The sequence below is a fragment of the Columba livia genome, chromosome 6, assembly GCF_036013475.1.
Source record: "Columba livia isolate bColLiv1 breed racing homer chromosome 6, bColLiv1.pat.W.v2, whole genome shotgun sequence".
Lineage (NCBI taxonomy): Eukaryota > Metazoa > Chordata > Aves > Columbiformes > Columbidae > Columba > Columba livia.
Window position 1 is genome coordinate 19,250,667 of NC_088607.1, and position 12,537 is coordinate 19,263,203.

Here is a 12,537-nt window from a genome sequence, read left to right on the forward strand (position 1 = left end):
TAAGTTTGCTGGTGCCCTGTTTTTGACAACTCTCACCTGGACACTTCCTTTATAGGTCAGTAAAAGCCTCACTAGATGTTTGTACAGTCAGCAGAAAAAGCTGTCTTTCCTCAGAGCCTGCACAAGTGCAATACTGAAACTCTCTGAAGTCACTGAGATAAAGACCAGGCCCTGAGAGAGAGCACACAAAATACACTAAATGCACAGCTCTTGCCCTTGGGTACATCAACATCTTTTGAAGCAACTAGCAGAGGGAATGAATAGAATCCTGCACCTCTATCCAGAGAACACCAGACAGCTCAGCATCGCTCTTGCCTGCAAATGCTGCCATCAGGGATGAATTCTGGTGTGTGCCATTATGTCAGCACATGCAACATGCAGGTCTGAAGCCCAGCCAGTGAGGCCACCAGAGAAACATGCCAGGCTGGGGAATGAGGAAAGCCTGTGGGGCTTTTTCTTCACAACAGAGGTCAGTGTCAATGGAAACGTTCCTCCAGCCATTCTCTGCCTGGTTGATATTAAAAGGTATCTATATATGCAAATATTTTTAGGTCACTTAGCTGGAATCTAAAGACCACAGGTTTGATCATGATGTGGGACAGACCTGTAATTCCTGCAGGGTATTGTGTAGTTTGCAGTCTCTTTATCTTGACTGAATAGCTTAATCTGCTTTCACCATGTTTCTTTTTCCAGCCCGGGCTTTTTTTGGCTTGCAGGTTATTGTTGCTGAGGGGAGCTGGGAGACAATCAAGTAGGAGAATATAACCCAAACCTGGGAAATGCATGTAGCCTGTTTTAAACAGACATATCCTGGGAGGAGAGCCATGCCTAGTCAGTAAAAACAGTTTCTAGGGTACACAAGATGAAAGGATTTTCTCTATGAGAAGATTTCTGGTAATTTAATTACTACTAACTACCATCCAGTGCTGCTAGCGGAAATGGTTGCAATTTTCAGCTAACTTGCTGTGAAGAATGAATGGGGCATGTGGGTAAATTTAATATATTCTGCCTTAGTGATTAGCGTCTGTGTTCAACTTTGCAGCCTTTAATGGGAGCTCTGTGGCTGCATGCTCTCTGGTAGCACTGGTTTCCATGACAGCTTCTGTGTCAACTATTTTTCACACATGCTTTATGTCTTATTGTACAGCACGTGTTGTTTAGTTTCATGGTCTGTGCTACAGTTTTCAGGAAACCTGTGACTCTTTAACATCTGCATTGCAAGGAGCAATGCCTGCCATGAGGAATGAGAGAACAATGAGCAATCTGTATATGAAAGGTGGGGAAAGCACGGTGGTATGTTAAAAATTTGGATTCGTCACATCAGAATACAGCTGACAGGAGTGACACGTTCAGTAGCATCTGTGAGGCCTTGGACTCGAAGGAGCTGACTGTTATTAATGGTTTTCTGTTGCTTCATGAACTCACCAGCGCTGGATTTTCAATCTCTGTCACATTCTACAAACCCCTTGTCAAGTGTTGCCTGAGGGCTTTCTCTCATGTGCATGCCTGTTTTGTTCCCATGCCCTGTCCGTCCTGCATGAAAAGCTCCTCACTCATGCCAGAAAGACATTTCTAAAAATACCAAAGGAGAACTGTGCCAGGACGGGCACTTCTATGCATGCCTGTGCTGGGTCAGTCTTGCTACCACAGCTGGGTTCTCACCATGTCCATGCTGGGGAAACCTCTTCTGGGATCAGGAATGTGCCCAGCCTTGTTCCCTTCCCTTTCCTCCCAGCTCATGGGCATCCTGGGGGGAACAGCAACTGCAGCCTCTTTTTGGGGGTTCCCCCATTGAGCCTCCCATTGAGGACCCATGGCAGATGGTGTGGGTGGGAGTGCATGGTTGCATCTCCCACTGAGGCTGCCTTGGCAACTGTCTGTGTCTGAGCAGGACGTGAGTTACTCTGCCTTGGCACAGCTGGGAGCATTGCTAAGTTGCTCTCTGAGAAGGACCAGAGGACAGTGGCCAATGAGAATTTGCCTGAATGGAACTTGAGGAACATAAAAAGGTGACCTCAGGGTGGGTGTACGTGCCCTGCCTGAAATAAAGTGACCAGAATTGGAAACACTCCTTTGGCCAAGTCCCTCAGAAAGGAACTTTCCAAAGAACCATGGCGTGCTCCCAGGAGATGGCAGTGGCCCTCGCTAGGTCAGAAGAGAAACCCTGCCGCTGCCTGCTGCCTCCCTCTGAGTAACACCCGACAATTAATGCTGCTGCAGGAAATAGGTGGGAGATTAACAAAGGGTTTGTTGCGGAGCGGATTGTGTGGCCTCGCCAAAAGGAGCTGTAATTCCCACCCGGTCTGATTATTTCTGCCACAGACTAGCCCTGTTATTTGCTTCGCCTTTCAAATAAGGTTAACACCTTCAAAAATTCGGAACTTGCTAGAGACTTGGAGTCTGCCAGAGCCAGTGGTTTCCACCTCCCTTGGGTGTTTCTGTACAGTGTTAGGAGTTGGCAGGGTTCAAGGGTGGAAGGGATCCCAGTCTTTACACTGAGAGGGAGACAGAAAGACAACTGATGGAGCACAGCATTCCAGTCTGGGATGGGCTAATTTGTCATCTGCCAGGTACTGTTAGATCTTGCAGTCCCTGGGAGAGAATTTGTTCAAAAATGAAAAGCTTTCTTGTGTCTGAAGATCAGTGGAGCCTGATGTAGGAAATTTTGTATACTTGACTAACCTCAGATAATTTAAAGAAGTAGAGATTGCAACATAAGCCACTTAAAACCCAGGAGCCCGTCAGTAACTGTTTCACACCCAAAACTGTGTCCTCTTCTCTGATACTGATAAAGCCTTGGTTTTGTGTTCCCCAGCTCCTGTGCTGCCAGAATTGCTGCTGGCCCAGCTGCAGAGGAGAGATGCAAACTCTGTGGAAACCATTTGTGGTTAAACATGGTCATTGAGAGGTCCTGGGTCATCAGTGAGCCTGCAGTCCACCCTGGTCCTGATTCCACCAGGCGCCCATACCCTTGTGGTGGAACTTTTGTCCCAGGCTTGGAGGGCCTGTGGGCAAAAAGAGCCTCATGGGCAGTGGAATTCATGTAACTTCTGCTAAAGCCTCTTAAAATGCGGTGTGTGTGCTGCCTGGCAGCCTGTAACACAGAGGTGATATCCTGGCATGCTGGGAAGGTCTAATGCCGTCTTTTCTTGAGGCACCTGGCAAGGTGCTGCCCCATATGGATGCTGGAGTGCGGTGGTGAGGGGGAATGCCATTGGCAGCATTGTTGGAAAAACACAGGATTACCTGAAAATCTACCTGCACAGACTCCCAGGCTTAGGAAGAGGGGAGACGAGTACACATCTCAGAAAAGAGTGGTGTGCTGGGGGTCTGTGGCTTTGAGGTCAAGTGGCATCACAAGGTAGAGTTTGGGGGGAAAAGTGGATGAGACCAGAGGCACTGGGGCTGCTCGTGGGAATGTGTGCATGTGAGAAGGTGGGAGGACAGCAGGGAGGTGTGAGTGCTGGCAAATAGGTGAGGGCTGTCTGGAAGTGCTGTGCAGAGCAGGGTGGCCCAGTGCCTGGGAATGGAGCAGGGGCTGCCTGTCCATGTGGTGGGTTTCTGAGAAGGAGAAAACAGGCATAAAGTGCTCACAAGAGCTGGGCTAAGGCCAGCCTGAGGCTGGGTGGGAATGCAGGCTGTGCTGGGGCAGGGAACACAGTGGCTGCAGAGTAGTGAGAGTGGGGGGCTGCAGGTCTGCGAGGAGCAGCTTGTGGTGACAGTGTGGGATATCAGGCTTGTGGCCTCAGAGCCCTTCTAGTGCTGTGTTATCCTTGAGGCAGTTGACCTTGCCGTCACAATGTGTACATGGCTGGCCTCTCCTGGACAGCTGGGCCAGGGAAGCTCTGTCCACCATCTCTGCACTCAGGTTGGGAGCTCAAAAACATGTGTAGCTGCAGCTCCACCCAGATAGAGCTGTTTATTTTTGAAGCAGCTGGGAGATGCTGTGAGAGGAGTGGGTAAAGTTCAGCTGGGATTATTTTTAATACCCTGTGTCTAGAGGGAAATTCGGAGTTCCACTTGATTAGAACTGCTTTTTCCATCCTCAACGTGTCTGCTTACATTGTGTGAAGTCCCTGCCATTTTCTGTACCTCTCCATCCATTTCCACTCTCCCCTTTTGGCTGCCCCTCAAAATGCTCAGTTTTGGGCCAAGCCCCTGCAGCTGGCAGTGCACTGTGCCTGGTCAGCAGGAGGACCCAGCCCCAAACCCCTCCCTACTCTTGTGAGCTATCTTTATGGCTTGTTCACCATCTGCCACACAGGCTGAAATCTACCTTTGAGCAGGCAATTCATCATCATACTTGGTGACAACACAAAGCTCTCCTGTTGAGTGTGTCTGAGTGTGTCCCCTGGCTGAGATACTGCCTTACACAGAGCTTGGGGAATTAAGCTGTATTACTGTATTTAAACTGGGCTGTAGCTTCACTCTGGACCCTCTGCCAGGCTACAGAGAGAGACACTGAGCCTGGATGCAGCAAGTGGGCTGGGCTAAACTGTGAAGGACCTACACTCACCTCCTCATTCTGCCTCTGGCCTGTGTGTGACTTGGGTTGACTCACTTTGGCTACTCTTAGCCTTTGGTTCGCCAGCTGTAAAGTGAGGCTGACAGTACTGCCTTGCCTCTCACGGATGCTTAGAAGATAAAGGCATTAATGTTGGTGTTGCTTGCTATTACTTGCTGGTAGTTGCCATACTTGCTGTTGAGGAGAGGCAAGTAAACAGTAATTAGGGATTGAGGGACAGCCAGATTTTCCCCTCACTCACACCTCCACCTCCTGGAACCACTTGCATGTCACCACAGCCTGATATTTGTAAGCACTTGAGTGTGTGTATGTGTGTGTGTGCGTGTGTGTGACACTACGGCATCTGTATTACTGGATTCAAAACAGATGTTGAGATGACAATTTGATCCCCTCCTGCTCTGGCTGAGCTGAGTGGGTGGAATCTGGGCTGTAGCTCACAGCAGAGTGTCCGGCCAAGAATCTCCAGGCCTTTCTCTGACATTAACAGGACCCCCTGGAAGTTTGGGAAATGTTGCTGTATCAGTGTGCAGCTGGAGAAGCCAAAGCACTTGAAACAGAGTGGGTTTGCTCGGTGCAGAAGAGCAAGCTGGAGCGTGGTCTGTAAGCCTGTCTTCCCTGGCCAGACCACTAGATGGAGACGTCCCTACCAGATTTCTGAAAAATGCGGATGTTTACGAAAATGTATTTCCCAGTAGTTTTTGAAGGACCCGCTAGTGAAAGCACAGACATTCTTCCCACTGGTTTCACAATGAGTCAGATCTGGACAGTGGTTTGGGAAGGGGCTTCTTGGTTTAGTAACAGGGAGTGAGGAGCAGCTTTTAGAAAGATTGCTCATTTATTTTGAGTTGTCTCTGTTTACTGAGTACCCTATCTCCGCCAAACTGGGAAGAAGTACAGCAGAGGGGTTCAGAGCTCCCAAACATCTCACACAAGGGTGTTCTGCCACTCTGGAAATCACAGGGACCCCATAGGTGACCATGCTTGCAGCAGCGGTTTGCGCAGCTGTGACACCACTGTGGCATAGTAGCAGTGATATCCCTAAGGCCTGGAGCAGCTCATTTTCAGCTGCCTCCACCCTGCATCTGGCAGCTTGCTTCATTGTGCCTCAGCACAGAGGATCATAAATATAGATTAGTCTCTTCCCAGAAACTTAATTTTGCTTAGACAAGAATTCTTCAGTTTGGAGGGAGAAAAACAAGGCAAGTATTGCTCTGTGACTTCAGCTATGCCTGGTGGCTATTATATCTCACTACTTTAATGTACATTTGACCTTACTTTCCTCTGCTCTCTGGACTCCTTCTTCAAGTAGAAGGTTATTAATGACTTTGACTTCAATCCAGTTCTCCCTTCCTACTTTCCCCCCTTTTTCCCAAGTTCTGACAATGAGGTCAGACATAAGCTCTGAATCAGTGTCCAGCCACTCAGTGGTATGTCTGTCCCTAGTGTTCTGCAGAACTTCAGGCCAAGATGGTCGAGGTTGCTCTGAGTCACTGGAAGAGGATCTGCAGCTTTGATTCTTTGAGGAACAAATGCTGGAGGTGCTCTGCCTCTTAAAGCCCAACAGTAAGCGGTGGCAAACGTGCAAGTTCTGTCCTTATGAAAAGCGAATCTTATTTGCACTGAATCACTGGTGTTAGAAATACAGAGGGTACAGACTAGCTGACCCATCCCAGTTGCTGGCTCGTGTCATGCTGGTGTCCAGTTCTGAGAACTCCTAATCCCACAGAGGACAAATTGCAACAAGGATATCACTTCCAGTATATGGTTCAGCTACATGCCCACTAGCTATGTCTTATTTCACAGAAACAAGGAAAATTAAATGTATTGCTCCAGAAGCTCAGACCCCAGGGTTTTATAAGCTACATGAATAATATTTTTGCCTTTGCAGTACAGAAGGTCCAGGACACACAGTTTTACTGTCCTGCAATCCTGACCTCATCCAGTTCAGGGTGCAGGCACTTGCCTGTGACTGCATACACATGTACCCACCAACACAGTGCTGTCACTGGTAAGAAGTGCAAAACTGTGACTAAATAAAGGAAACAAATGAAGGATGGAAAAGATTGGGAAGGTGGCATTTTAGGGAATACAAACACTCATGAAAATGTTTGGGTTTTAAGTTTAGTTTTGCTTTCAAGATAGAGGAACACTTCTCTAAAAGTGATGTCTGAGAGTTGAGATTAGTGATCAGGGGCTGTGCGGCCCATTTGCCTTGCCAGGGGTGAATGGGTGTTTGTGGAAGCACTCAAAATGTCCCACAGCATTGGATCAGTGCCAACATGGAGCTTGCTTTCGCTGATGCGTATTAGCTGGTGATCGTTTAAAGTCATTGACATATCTGGATGGGATGGAAATCGCAACATCAAATTTTCTTCTCTACTGGTTATCTTTTTGCCGTATTTTCATTAAGGGGTGGATTTGACAGAGCAGAAGGTATGGCTCAAGGTGCTGCAGTTCCCCTGCACCCCAAATCTCCTGACTGATTGATGCAATGCTCATACTGGAAGACCAGTCATATAGTGGCATACCTTCCCCCATGTCCAACAAGACGGAACACATGCTCAATAGATGTGTACTTCTCCTTTCTTGGAAATGACATGTAATTCAAAGCCTTAAAATACTAGCTGGAAAGTTGTTAGGGGTGTTTTTTTCAATTCCCCCTTCCTTTTTTTTTTTTTTTCCGTTTGACAATGCCCATTGGCAAAAGTCCATCAAATAACAAATGAGGTGATGAATGCAGCTGGAGTTCAGTTCTAGAACTGAAGTTCCCCCTGTGCTTGCCTTTTGTTCATAGGGGTATGTGCATGTCTATAGAAGGAGTAATATTCCATGGAAGGAGTAATATGTCCCTAGCTTCTGAGGGATCTCAAAGTACTTTGAAGCTTGGAAATAAAAGAAAACAATTATGTTGAGGAATTACTTTCACCACTGTTGAAATGCAGCCCCACCTCTGGGACACAACAGGGCAGCCTATTTGCTGTCAAAGTTAAGCAACAAAGCCGGGTATGAAGGGAACTGAATCACAAGCAGGAATGTGGAAGGGGGCTAGACAGCACTTCCCTGATCATTACGTGGCCAGGATATCAGTGTTGGTGTCATGGCCCTCACATGCATCAAACGATCACTGACAGCACAAGTCCTGAAGATTTTATTGGCCAAAAGAAGGTACTTGCAGTGGCATAAGTCTCCTAATGCTGGGCAGGATCCTGTAGGTCTGAATGAGGAGTGAGGTTTTGCTCTTGATTTATGTTGGAGCTGGGGCAATTCAGCTTTGCAAGAACAGTGATTCAGAAATTATTTGGGAAAACACACTCTCTAATCACCCTCCTCAGGTCCCTGCACATCCACTGGGCATTTCCAGAAATGGGGTCACTTGGGAGACATGAATAAATTTGAACATACAGTGGTTTTGCTGCAGGAGGACAGTAGACCTTTTTTATTCTCTTCTCTCAATTTCTAAAGAGGACTTTCCAAAATGCTGTCAAATTATGAGTTACTGGCAATCTCCTCAAATCTCCGTGCATTGAGCTCAAAATCCAGGGACAAAGTGTATTAAAACCTCAGAGTATGATAGAATGCATCCCTAAAGTCCTGTCCATTAAGGAGGAATTAATCACTACCGAAAAAGACTTTGTGACTGAGGCTTTAGAAATGAGGAAGGGATCATGGTCAGACCAGTAGAAGAGAGGGACTGGAGTCCTGAGTTCAATTCTCAGTTTTGCTACTGGCCTTTGAGGTGGCTTTGAGCAAGTCCTTGTCTTTCACTATGCCTCATGTGTAACCCCCATCCCAAACTATTACTGACTTCATCTCTAAAATGTTTTGAGCTAGAGGTATGATCTGAGTGTTGTTATTCACTCTCTGGTGGCACTAGAGCTTCAGAACAGTCCCTTAATATAAACACTCACCTCATCAAGTTGAAAAGAAACTCTCTCGCTGTTTTCCCTCTGGGTAATAAACCATTACACTTGTTGGGTTTAAGGTAAAAATTAATGATTTCCTTCCTGTTCTGAAGGAGGTTCCACTTCTGGAATCTGGGAAATTCTTTTCTTTAACATTCCATGTAAATATCATTCTTTTAAAAAATAATACGCATGGCTTAAGTCATTGTAAGCACAATGGTTATTGTATATAAAAGAATTGGGGAAGAATTTTATAACTAGGTAAGTGCTATATTTAAGAAACTGAATAAATCATGTTCAAATTTGCTGATGTTAAAAATGTCAGGTGCCCCCAGGGAAGGTGAAGAGGGTGTGCAATGGGCCACGAGTGACTGAGGAGCAGTCCCATAGAAGTATTGCAATACAATACGGAATTCATTTTATTAAAAAATAATAAAAAGTTGAACATTGTTTCAATGTTTCCTGCACTTGCAATCCCAAAGGCTTATATTGTCCTGATCTGTACTGTAGTCCCAAAGAACTTTCAAAGATCCTTCATAGGAAGCAAACTTTTACTTATTGTTTGCAGTATTATGGGGGGCATTTGGGATGCAGGAAGGGCATTCCTGGTAGTAAATTTTCTGGAAGCCCCACCTAGCCATTCTGGCCACCTCTTTGGTGGGGAAAGCCTTTTTCTTTTGAAAGTCTGGGCACCTTATATAAGATGTCAGCATTGCAAAGCCCCAGAGAGTGTCAAAAGTTGCAGCATAATGTGTAATTCCTGCTGAAAGAGAGACCACGCTATGGGGGCCTGGTTCCAGCTTCAGAGTGAGCGAGGGCTGGGTTTCTGCCTCAGAAAGCAAGCAGATCCAGACCAAGAAAACAGGGATTAAAATCCAAAGTCAAATTTCTGTGTGATGAGGAGAGTTTCATGACTCTCAAGGGCCCCTTTAGCTCTGACCCATTTTAGACATGTGTGGTGCAGACATTCATTGTGCAGGCTATCTCTGTGGCTCAAGTCAGTCTGAAACCTTGTGGTTTTGTTTCTGGAGAGCTGCACAGTCACTGATGTTTGCTACGATGGCTGAACTGATTTCAGCATTGTCTTATGAATAAAAGGATCCCAAGAGAACTAGATGTTAAATCCCAAAGAACTTGTGTGACTTTGCAGTGGTGTTGCACAGGAGGACTACCGGGGCTGCTGTAGCCATAGCCCTGTAGCCCTACGACACACTTGTGTCTGAAAGTTATACTGGAAACAAGGTACACGACTTACCATTCAGCTTGAACATCCCAGCCTAGTCATTTTCATGGACATGAATTCTGTTAAATAGTATTTGGTGCCAGAACTGGCTCTGTCTTGTTCTCTTCAGCATGCATGTCTTCCATTGTGTCTCATGGAGGTGTGCATGCATGGCATTCAGTGCAGCTTAAAAGACTAAACCTTACAGAGATGCTTTGGTTGTATTCAATTTCTAATATGCCAGCTGCAAAAGCAGTTCTTGGGATTGCAATCATAAAATATTAGTGGAATTAAGTTGTTAGAAATAGTCCATTCTTTAAATAGAAAGCCCACACTCATCTGATACACTATTGGCATCACTTCTTAAAAGGATGAACTTTGCCCCAAAATTATGAACAGGACTAGGCATATGAAACTTCCAATTTAGAGTGACTCCACCCTAAGCTATAACCAAATCTGAAATACTTTTTAATGTGAGTAACTCTTACTCACCCAAGGAGCAATGTTCACTTCAGTGGCATTGCTAATGTGATTATGGGCTGCAAAATTGAGTGTTACATATATGATTTGTAATTTGTGGAGGGAGGCCCCTGGAAAAAAATCTTCTTATTTAACTTCAATTAAGTCTGGCAATACTGCTTTGCTTCAATAAGAAGATCGGACCACAGAGGGAACTGGTGAAATAATTGTGGGCAATCCCTACCACACACTGTTGCATGTTAACAACACATTACTACATGCATCACTAATCTTTGGGTGGCAGGCTGGAAAGGGGCCTGGAAAAAACAATCAGGGATTTCAATTAAGAGGCAGTCAGCATGGGGAAAATAATAGGGCTTCAGCTTATGTAATAATATACAACAATTTTGTTTGAGTTATGATTGATAGATATTTTATGCCTTAGGATCTATAATTTTTTAGCATTTCCAGGCAATTAGCAGCTCTACTGTAAATCATAGCAGAAGTGCTCAGAGAATCCTAGCAAGTTTTTGCAAGAGAAGACACCGTCCAGGCTGCAGCAGCAGCAGAGATGTACAGAGCAGCAACATCTAACTCCTTGCAGCTGCCTCCTGCACTGCATTAGCATTAGCTATTTGCTAGAGGATACAGGACAGGGAGGGTATCACTAGCACTTCTCTAAGCCACCAATTGCCCTTCTTGGTGGCATGTTCAAGGCCTGGTCTGTGGTTGTTTGCTCTTCTTCCAACTCAAGCACTGATGAGCTACCTGCTGGGAGACCCTGGCCTCTGAGCAAAGCTGAAGAGCTTGAGGATGCTGAGTCACAGGCATCCATGGGGGCAGCAGGAATGGGTGGTGAAATTGCTGTTCTCAGCTATTTATCTCATCCCTCTCTTTGAGTTTGTTTCCAGCACATCTGGAAAAGCCTTTAAGACATCAGGCAGTGAACTGCCATAGTTCAGGAAGAGTTTCACGAGCAGTTAAATCAACCATGCTGCAGTGCCAGCAATCTCTGAGAGAACAAGGGGGTGGAAGGGTGGAAAAGGGTAACCCAATAAGCCACTCTAATCCGTCTGCTGCTGCTGCTTGTGAGTAAAGTCTCCCATCTTTCACCACAGGTGTCAGGGATGGTGGGGGCTATAAAGACACCTCACTAAGATTACATGCTTAATCTCAGCTGGCAAAACTGAGGGCAAAACTGAGAGGCTGTGAGTACATGTAAGAGCATCTTCTAAGGGTTGGTTGGTCAGGATGAAGGTGGTTAGGAACCCACAGCATGTTTTGCATTGTGAACTGTTGAGTCAAGGCACTAGCTGTGTTTTTTTTTTTTTATTTTAGATAAAATGAAGTTTTTACTCAGTGTTGAGGACATCTACAGTACTTCTATACTGGTATGAACTGCAAATGACTGAACTCTTCCCTCCTCCTCCCAATCCCCTGCTTGACTGTAGAGTTGAGTGACTAAGCAACAGGAATCTCACTAGACAAATCTTGGAGACCAAAGTCTGGGAAAGGCAAAGAACCTGGAGTGCAAGTCCTTAAAAATAGATTAAAACTACAAAAATGTTTGTAGACAGATTTGGCATCGATCTGTTGTACGCCAAATTGCCATGGAATCTGTCTCTCTGAGTTGCCTCTCTGCAAGTGGGTTTGGAGATAAGTGAAGTGGGAAGGTTCATAATAAAGTGCATAATGATGTGGACATTTCTAATCGCATGACAAGTCTTTCTTTCTGACTCCTGATGTCCAGCAGGAAAACTATGACTCTGAATTGTCCCTTGCCTATTAATACAAAAGTGCCATTCTTTCCTGTTGCAGCTCAGCTTTACAGGTGTCTGACCTGGGGCAATCTTGAATCAAATTGCCAGGATATAGGTTTCACATGAGAATGTAGCTCTAAAAAAGTTTTGACTTAAAGGCAGTGGCGAAAGTGAATTAAAATGGCATTCTTGCACAAACACAACAGAACAACCCTGTGGTACTTTTCATTCTCATCTTCTGTTTGCTTAGGATAATAAGAATATTATGGAGAGCAGATTGTCTCCCCATCATCATATTGTGTCTGCATTTCTGTTATAAACCCCATTTTGACCTTCCCTTTCTGAGGCTGTAGTTTCATGAGAGCTGGATTAAGTTGCCCTGGCTTCATGCCACACTTTTCTGCCCCCAACATGTCTTCCTCTCCCTTCGCACCAGCACAGCTCTTTGAATGTCCCTGTGGAGGAGTGGATTGGGGAACTGCTCAGGATTAAATATTATGTATTTTTTCCTGGGCTAAGGACCTCCTCTCTGCTTTCACCAAAGCTTTCTTCTATCCAAGTTCAACATCTTGGATAGACACTGTACAAAAATTGGATGTTTTCTCTCAAGGGAAATCCTCATATATCACTATTAGTTTTCATTCCAAGTTGGAAGAAAGAGACCAAATA